Raw genomic sequence first — 6,845 nt, forward strand, 5'->3', positions numbered from 1 at the left:
AAACTTGGCCTTGACCTCTATATCCAATCTTCTGCTTTCCTCTATTTCTGCCATTCGTGGCCTGTTTCTCTGTCTCCGCATTTTGGCTGCTTCCCTCTGTGCTTCTCTCCTGCAGCTTCTCTGGGTCTCAGTGTGCGTTTCCTTCCTTCTAGTTGTAGAGTTTACAGTCAGCCAGGCTTCCTATGGTTCTGGATGAAGTCCGTATTGTTTCTCTGAGGTATTAATCAATTGTTGTGAGCAGCCTTAATTTCCCGGTGTTTATCTCTGCCGCCATCTTAGTTTCTCCTCTTTTTTTTCTGAGACCAGAAGCTCCCTCTGCATTTAGCGTCTAGCCATGGCCCACAATCCAGAACTAAACATTCTTATAGATAAATCTTCAATTACATCCTACATACAGAGTTTTTGTACCAAATGTTTACAAATGTTTAATGACTTTAACATAAGCTATTAAATTGTACTCCAAAAGTTTGTGCTCATTTATATTTTCATCAGCTGTATAAGAGCAGTACCTTTGCTGGTAGGGAGAGTAACACATAATCATTGTACATTTAATAAGTGAAAACAAATTTCAATTTAATGTCCATATTTATCTAGAAGTAAGGTTGAATATTTTCCACATATTTATTGGCTGGTTTTATTTTTTCATTAACTACTTGTTAGTGTTCTTTGGCCATTTTTTATTAAAAGTATCCGTTTTTCTTTTGTGAATTTGTAAGATCTTCCTATATATTTAAGTAGCATTTCTTAAACTATGTTCCACAGAAAATTAATGTCTCATGAAAGGATAATAAATTTTTGCTAAAATGGAGAAAAATGATACTGGTGATATTGTTTAATTGTTCATTAAAACTTATTTTTAAATGTATATGTAAGAAAAATATTTTTGAAATATAAACAGTTTTTATTATTTGATATCTATTTTTGAGATAGAAATGGTTATACCTGAAAATGCCAGGAAGTGGCATGATATTGCAATGTTTATGCAATCAGTGTTGCTACTGCTCGTTCACTGGGCATCTCCTGTGTGTTATCTAGTCTGTGGTCCTGAGACTGTCATGTGTCTTATCTTATAATGTCAACATATATTTGTGATATATTTAATGTTATATGTAAATCATGAATCAAATTTTAACTCTTTTGTATCAGTTCATTTGCCTTTGAGACTACCTATTCTTATCTACTTATTTTTGTCATTTATTAAGGTATTCTTTGCTGTCTCAATTATTCATACAGATAAATTTTAGAATAAGTCTGTCCAGATCTTCTCCCAAAATTCTTTTAGGATTTTTATTGTAATTGCAATAATTTCATTGATTTATCTGGAAAGAACTTATCTTGGTACAAGATGAAATCTTCCAATTTAGCAACTAATTTTTCAAGTCTTATTTTAACTCACTCTCAGAGACTCAGGGTTTTTTGTGTTTTTTTTGTGGTTGTTAATCCTCACCCAAGGATATTTTTTCCATTGATTTTTATAGAGAGTGGAAGGGAGGATGGAGGGGGAGAGAGAGAAAGAAACATCAATGTGAGAGAGACACATCAATTGGTTGCCTCCTGCACTCATCCCAACTGGGGCCAGGGATCGAACCTTCAACCCAGGTACATGCCCTTGACTGGGAATCGAACCTGCAACCCTTTGTTACGTGGCCCAACACTCTAACCACTGAGAACCACTGGCCAGGGTGAGACTCAGATTTTTTAAAGAAAAGTTATTATAACTTTTATAATTTTTTAGAACTATACTTATAACTTTTATCATTAAGAGATCTTTAATATGGTTGAGCTTTCTTCTACCATCTTATCTTTTTCTTTTGTTTATTCATTTTCCTTGATGTTTCTTTTTATAATGGTGGTTTTCTTCTGTATGTTTGTTTCTGTAACTACATTGTTAAATTTTCTAAAATTGTTGTCAATATTAATCAGTAAAGTATCTATTGACTTTTTTATAAAACATGAAATTTACCATAATTTTATTCCCTTTCTCTCCCTCCATCTTGCTGCTTTTCTTGGTATGACCAGAGATTTTAGACTTCGATTTTTGTTATTACTATTTTGCATTGTGATGCCTCTAAAGAATGTTTTTTAACATTTGCATCATCTCTGTCCATTCTACTATTTCTTCTACATTGCATCCTATCTATTCTTGAGGTCATTTTGATTCACTTTTTTAATCAAGATATTTTTAATTTTTTATTGAATTTATTAGGGTGACATTGGTTAATAAAACCATACAAGTTTCAAGTGTACAACTCAATAAAACATTATCTGCACACTGCATCATGCACCCATTACCCAAAGGAATGTTTCCTTCCATTCCCATTTCCCCCCTTTGCCAACTTCCACTTCCCCCCACCCCTTTCCCTCCTCTGCCTATCAGTATACTATTGTCCATGTCTATGAGATATGTATATAATATTTGCTTAGCCCTTCACTTTTTTCACCCACCCCAACCCCTCTCCACTCTGACAGCTGTCAGTCTGTTCTATGTATCTATGCTTCTGTTTCTGTTTTGTTTATTAAATTATGTTGTTGATTAGGTTCCGCATAAAAGTGAGATCATATTGTATTTGTCTTTCTCTGACTGGCTTATTTCACTTAGCAGAATAATTTCTAGGTCCATTCATGCTGTCACAAAAGGCAAGATTTTCTTTTTTATAGCTGAGTAATTATCCATTGGTTAAATGTACCACAGCTTTTTTATCCACTCATCTACCTATGAGTTCTTGGGCTATTTCCAGATCTTGGCTATTATAAATAACACTGCAATGAACATAGGGGTGTATATAGTCTTTCGAATTAGTGCTTCAGGTTTCTTGGATATATTCCCAGAAGTGGAGTCGCTAGGTCAACAGATAGTTCCATTTTAAATTTTTCTGAGGAAGCTCCATACTGATTTCCATCGTGGCTGCACCAGTCTGCATTCCCACCAACAGCACATGAGGGTTTCCTTTTCTCCACATCAGTGGTTCTCAACCCGTGGGTCACGACCCCTTTGGGGGGTCGAACAACCCTTTCACAGGGGTCTCCTAAGACCATCAGAAAACACATATATAATTACATATTGTTTTTGTGATTAATCACTATGCTTTAATTATGTTCAATTTGTAACAATGAAATTGGGGGTCACCACAACATGAGGAACTGTATTAAAGGGTCGCGGCATTAGGAAGGTGAGAACCACTGCTCCACATCCTCACCACCACTTGTTTGTTGATTTATTGATGATAGCCATTCTGACAGGTGTGAGATGATATCTCCTTGTGGTTTTAATTTGCATCTCTCTGATGATTAGTGTGAGCTTATACAGCTTAACACCAAGAAAATAAAAAACCCAATTTAAAAATGGGCAGAGGATCTGAATAGACATTTCTTCAAAGAGAACATTCAGATGGCCAATAGGCATATGAAAATACTTTACTTTTTAAAGAGAGATATGTTATTCGTAGGTTTGAAATACTTGCATTTCTGATCATTTCTGAGGTTTTTACAGTGGAAATAAGATTCTCGGGTCAGAGTCCTTTTCTTTCAACCCTCTGGTAGCCATCGCTCCATTATTGTATCAAATTCAGTATTATAGTAAAGAAAGCTTACCTTTTGCTTTACTTAGTAAATACTTACAGGAATTTTTTTTTTTCAAAAATACAACAAAACCTGTCTAGGTATGAGTTTCCTCACTGATTTGTCAGCAACTCAATTAGCCTTTTTGCTCTGAATACTCAAGTTTTTATCAGCTGAGGGAAATTGTCTTCTATAATATTTTTGATTATTACTTCTCCTCTGTGTGCTGTGTCTTCTCATTGTAGAAGTCCTATTATACATATTTTGAATTTTTTGAATCTCTTCTATTCTCATAAATCTCTAAGTCAGAGGAGAACACCTATAGCTATGAATTTCCTGTAATAGTCTGCAGTTTGCGGCCTTCGTTTTAGTTTTTAATTTAGCACTCATATTTTTCATCTTTGTAACATCTTTCTTGGGCTCTATTTCTGCACAGTGCTTTATTCATGTCTTACCTAGCTTTATGATTCAAACTCCTTCTGAATTTTTATTAGAAAATTTACTTGAATTCTTGTACAGTTTTATCCCGTTGCTTCAGTAACAAGAGATAATTGTATTGCTAAGATTTATACCTTCTTTTGAATTGCTTTGTCTTTTCAGTGATTTTTCACAAGATATGTGCTGGTCTGCTTTTATGACTTCAGGTGAATCTGAAATTGTTAAGATCTCTGTGCGAACATTTTAGCCCAAGTAAATGGAGAAAGAACATGTTTACATTTGCTATAGTTTTCCTATGTCTGGAAGTCAATGCAAACTAATGAACAAGCTGTAGCAGGTGTAGTATAGCGGGGGGTTTCACCTCTCTGCCCATGGGTTTTGTCTACATCTTGCTGATGGCAGCCCAGGCAGCACCCCTAGTCCAAGGTTGCCCTCATAAGGAGTCAGTCACAGCACTGCCATATATTTGCTCACCTTGTCTAGTCATTTCAAACATAAAAATAACAACAATAATAGCTGGCATCTTTGAGTGCTTATAATGTGCCAGCCACTCTTCTCACCTTGGATATAAGTGCTACAGAAAGATCCTGTTATTTGGGGTTTACTCTTCTAGGCTGTTTTCCAGAGAAATTACTAAGATTGAGACTTGATCCCTTCACCTCCAGGCCAACCAATGATAGCTAGAGTGACCATATAACTTATCATCCAAACTGAGGCACTTTGGGAAGCTGCCCTCCCCCGACATCCTGGTAGCCCCCAACTGCCCCCCTCTGCCAGCCTGGTTGCCCCTAACTGAATCCCCCCCCTCACCAGCCCGGTTGCCCCTAACTTCCCTCCCTACTGGTCACACCTAACTGCCCCCCTGCTGGCCTGGTTGCCCTTCACAGCCCCCCTGCCAGTTTGGTTGCCCCACACAGCCTGCTGTTCAGTGATTTGGTCGTCCCTCACTAATACCCCTGCCAGCCTGGTCGCCCCATGCAGCCTGCTTGTTCAGTCATTTGGTCAGTCCCTCACTAACCCTGCTGCTGGCCTGGTTGTAGGCAGCCATCTTGTGATGGTATGAGGGTTAATTTGCATATTACCTCTTTATTATATAAGATAAATACCTCTATACATCTCTCTAGATAGAGCTAGAGATAGACATAGATATATAGATATAAATGTAGATATTCATTTTCTAACTCTGTCTACTGAGAAGGCCTGGGAATCATGACTCCCAGTGTCACTGTGCAATGAGCACCTCTGGTTCCCAGATTTTGGTTTCTAAAGGTCATTATCCGCTAAAAGGAACTAAACCTTCTTGGAGAAATAGAAGACTTCAGTGCTGGTGCAGTCAAAGTGCAAGATGAGCCAGAAACATCCTGTGACAGAACATGCTCAACAAATGATGGAGACACGTCAAAACAATGCAAAACCAACTTGAAGACATTCCCCTGGAGAAATCTTGGATGATTTTAGCAGCAAAATAATTTATGAGGTAACATTTAAACCCATTGAATAAAATAGAAATACCCAATTTCATGCTAATTTAAATAAAATAAATAAGTAAGTGGGAAATTTGGTGATATACAGTATATTTATATCATCGCAAAGTAACTCTTTACCTAAGAGTTACTAATGACAAAGGGAAAAAGAGTAACTTTACAGTGAGTGGAGAAACCTGGCAGATACCACCTCAATGACATGATTCAACTTGATATTACCAGTAACGAGACTAATCAAAATTGTGCCACCTGCTTTTCCTTTCACCGCTGTGGCAGCAGCCATGAGTACGCTCAAGCTTCTGATTGGCTTATAGAAAGTCTGGTTGGACCCCAATGAAACTAATGAAATCACCAACTCCCGTCAGCAGATTCGGAAGCGGATCAAAGATGGGCTGATCATCAGAAGTCTGTGACTGTCCATTCCTGGCTCGATGCCAGAAAAACACCTGGGCCCGCAGGAAAGGCAGGCATATGGACATAGGTAAGCGAAAGGGTACTGCCAATGCTCGAATGCCTGAGAAAGCAACCCGGGTGAGGAGGGTGAGAATTCTTCACCAGCTACTCAGAAGATAGTGTGAATCTAAGAAGATTGACCGCCACATGTTCCACAGCCTCGGCCTGAAAGTGAAGGGTAACGTGTTCAAAAACAAGCAGATTCTCATGGAACACATCCACAAGCTGGAGGCAGACTAGGCTCACAGAAGCTTCTGGCTGACCAGGCCGAGGCCCGCAGGTCTAAGACCAAGGAAGCCTGAAAGCACCATGAAGAGTGGTTCTAGGCCAAGAAGGAGGAGATCATCAAGACTCTCCAAAAGGAAGAGACCAAGAAATAAAGCTTCACCTCTCTTTCATGTACATGTGGCCTTGGCAATTACATGGTTCAATCATTTAATAAAAGTAGCCTTCATCTAGCCCTACCTGGTTAGGCTCAGTAGATAGAGTGTCAGCCTGCAGACTGAAGGGTCCCAGGTTTGATTTGGTCAAGAGCACATGCCTAGGTTGCAAGCTCCATCCCCAGTAGGGGGTGTGCAGGAGGCAGCCATTCGATGATTCTCCTTTATCATTGATGTTTCTCTCTCTCTCTCCCTCTCTGTTCCTCTCTGAAATCAATAAAAATATTTTTTTAAAAAATTAGCCTTCATCTAAAAAAAAAAATTGTGCCACTTGATAGGATTCAATGAGAACACATCTTCACTTCTGTGATATTCTTACCAAAGTCAGCTAATCTGAATCAAATCTTAAGGGAATATCAGACAAATCCAAACTGAGGTACCATCTACAAAACAATTTCTCTAGCTATTTACATATATACAATGGAATATTACTTGGCCATAAAAAAGAGTGAAATCTTACCATTTGCGACAG

General features: G+C 38.1%; 1 pseudogene; it reads left to right on the forward strand.

Moving 5' to 3' along the window:
* LOC102751327 overlaps positions 1-6,313 on the forward strand; it is a 206,221-nt pseudogene extending 199,908 nt beyond the window's left edge.
* The last annotated feature ends 532 nt before the right edge of the window (positions 6,314-6,845 follow it).

This window comes from Myotis davidii, unplaced genomic scaffold (assembly GCF_000327345.1).
Source record: "Myotis davidii unplaced genomic scaffold, ASM32734v1 scaffold57, whole genome shotgun sequence".
Lineage (NCBI taxonomy): Eukaryota > Metazoa > Chordata > Mammalia > Chiroptera > Vespertilionidae > Myotis > Myotis davidii.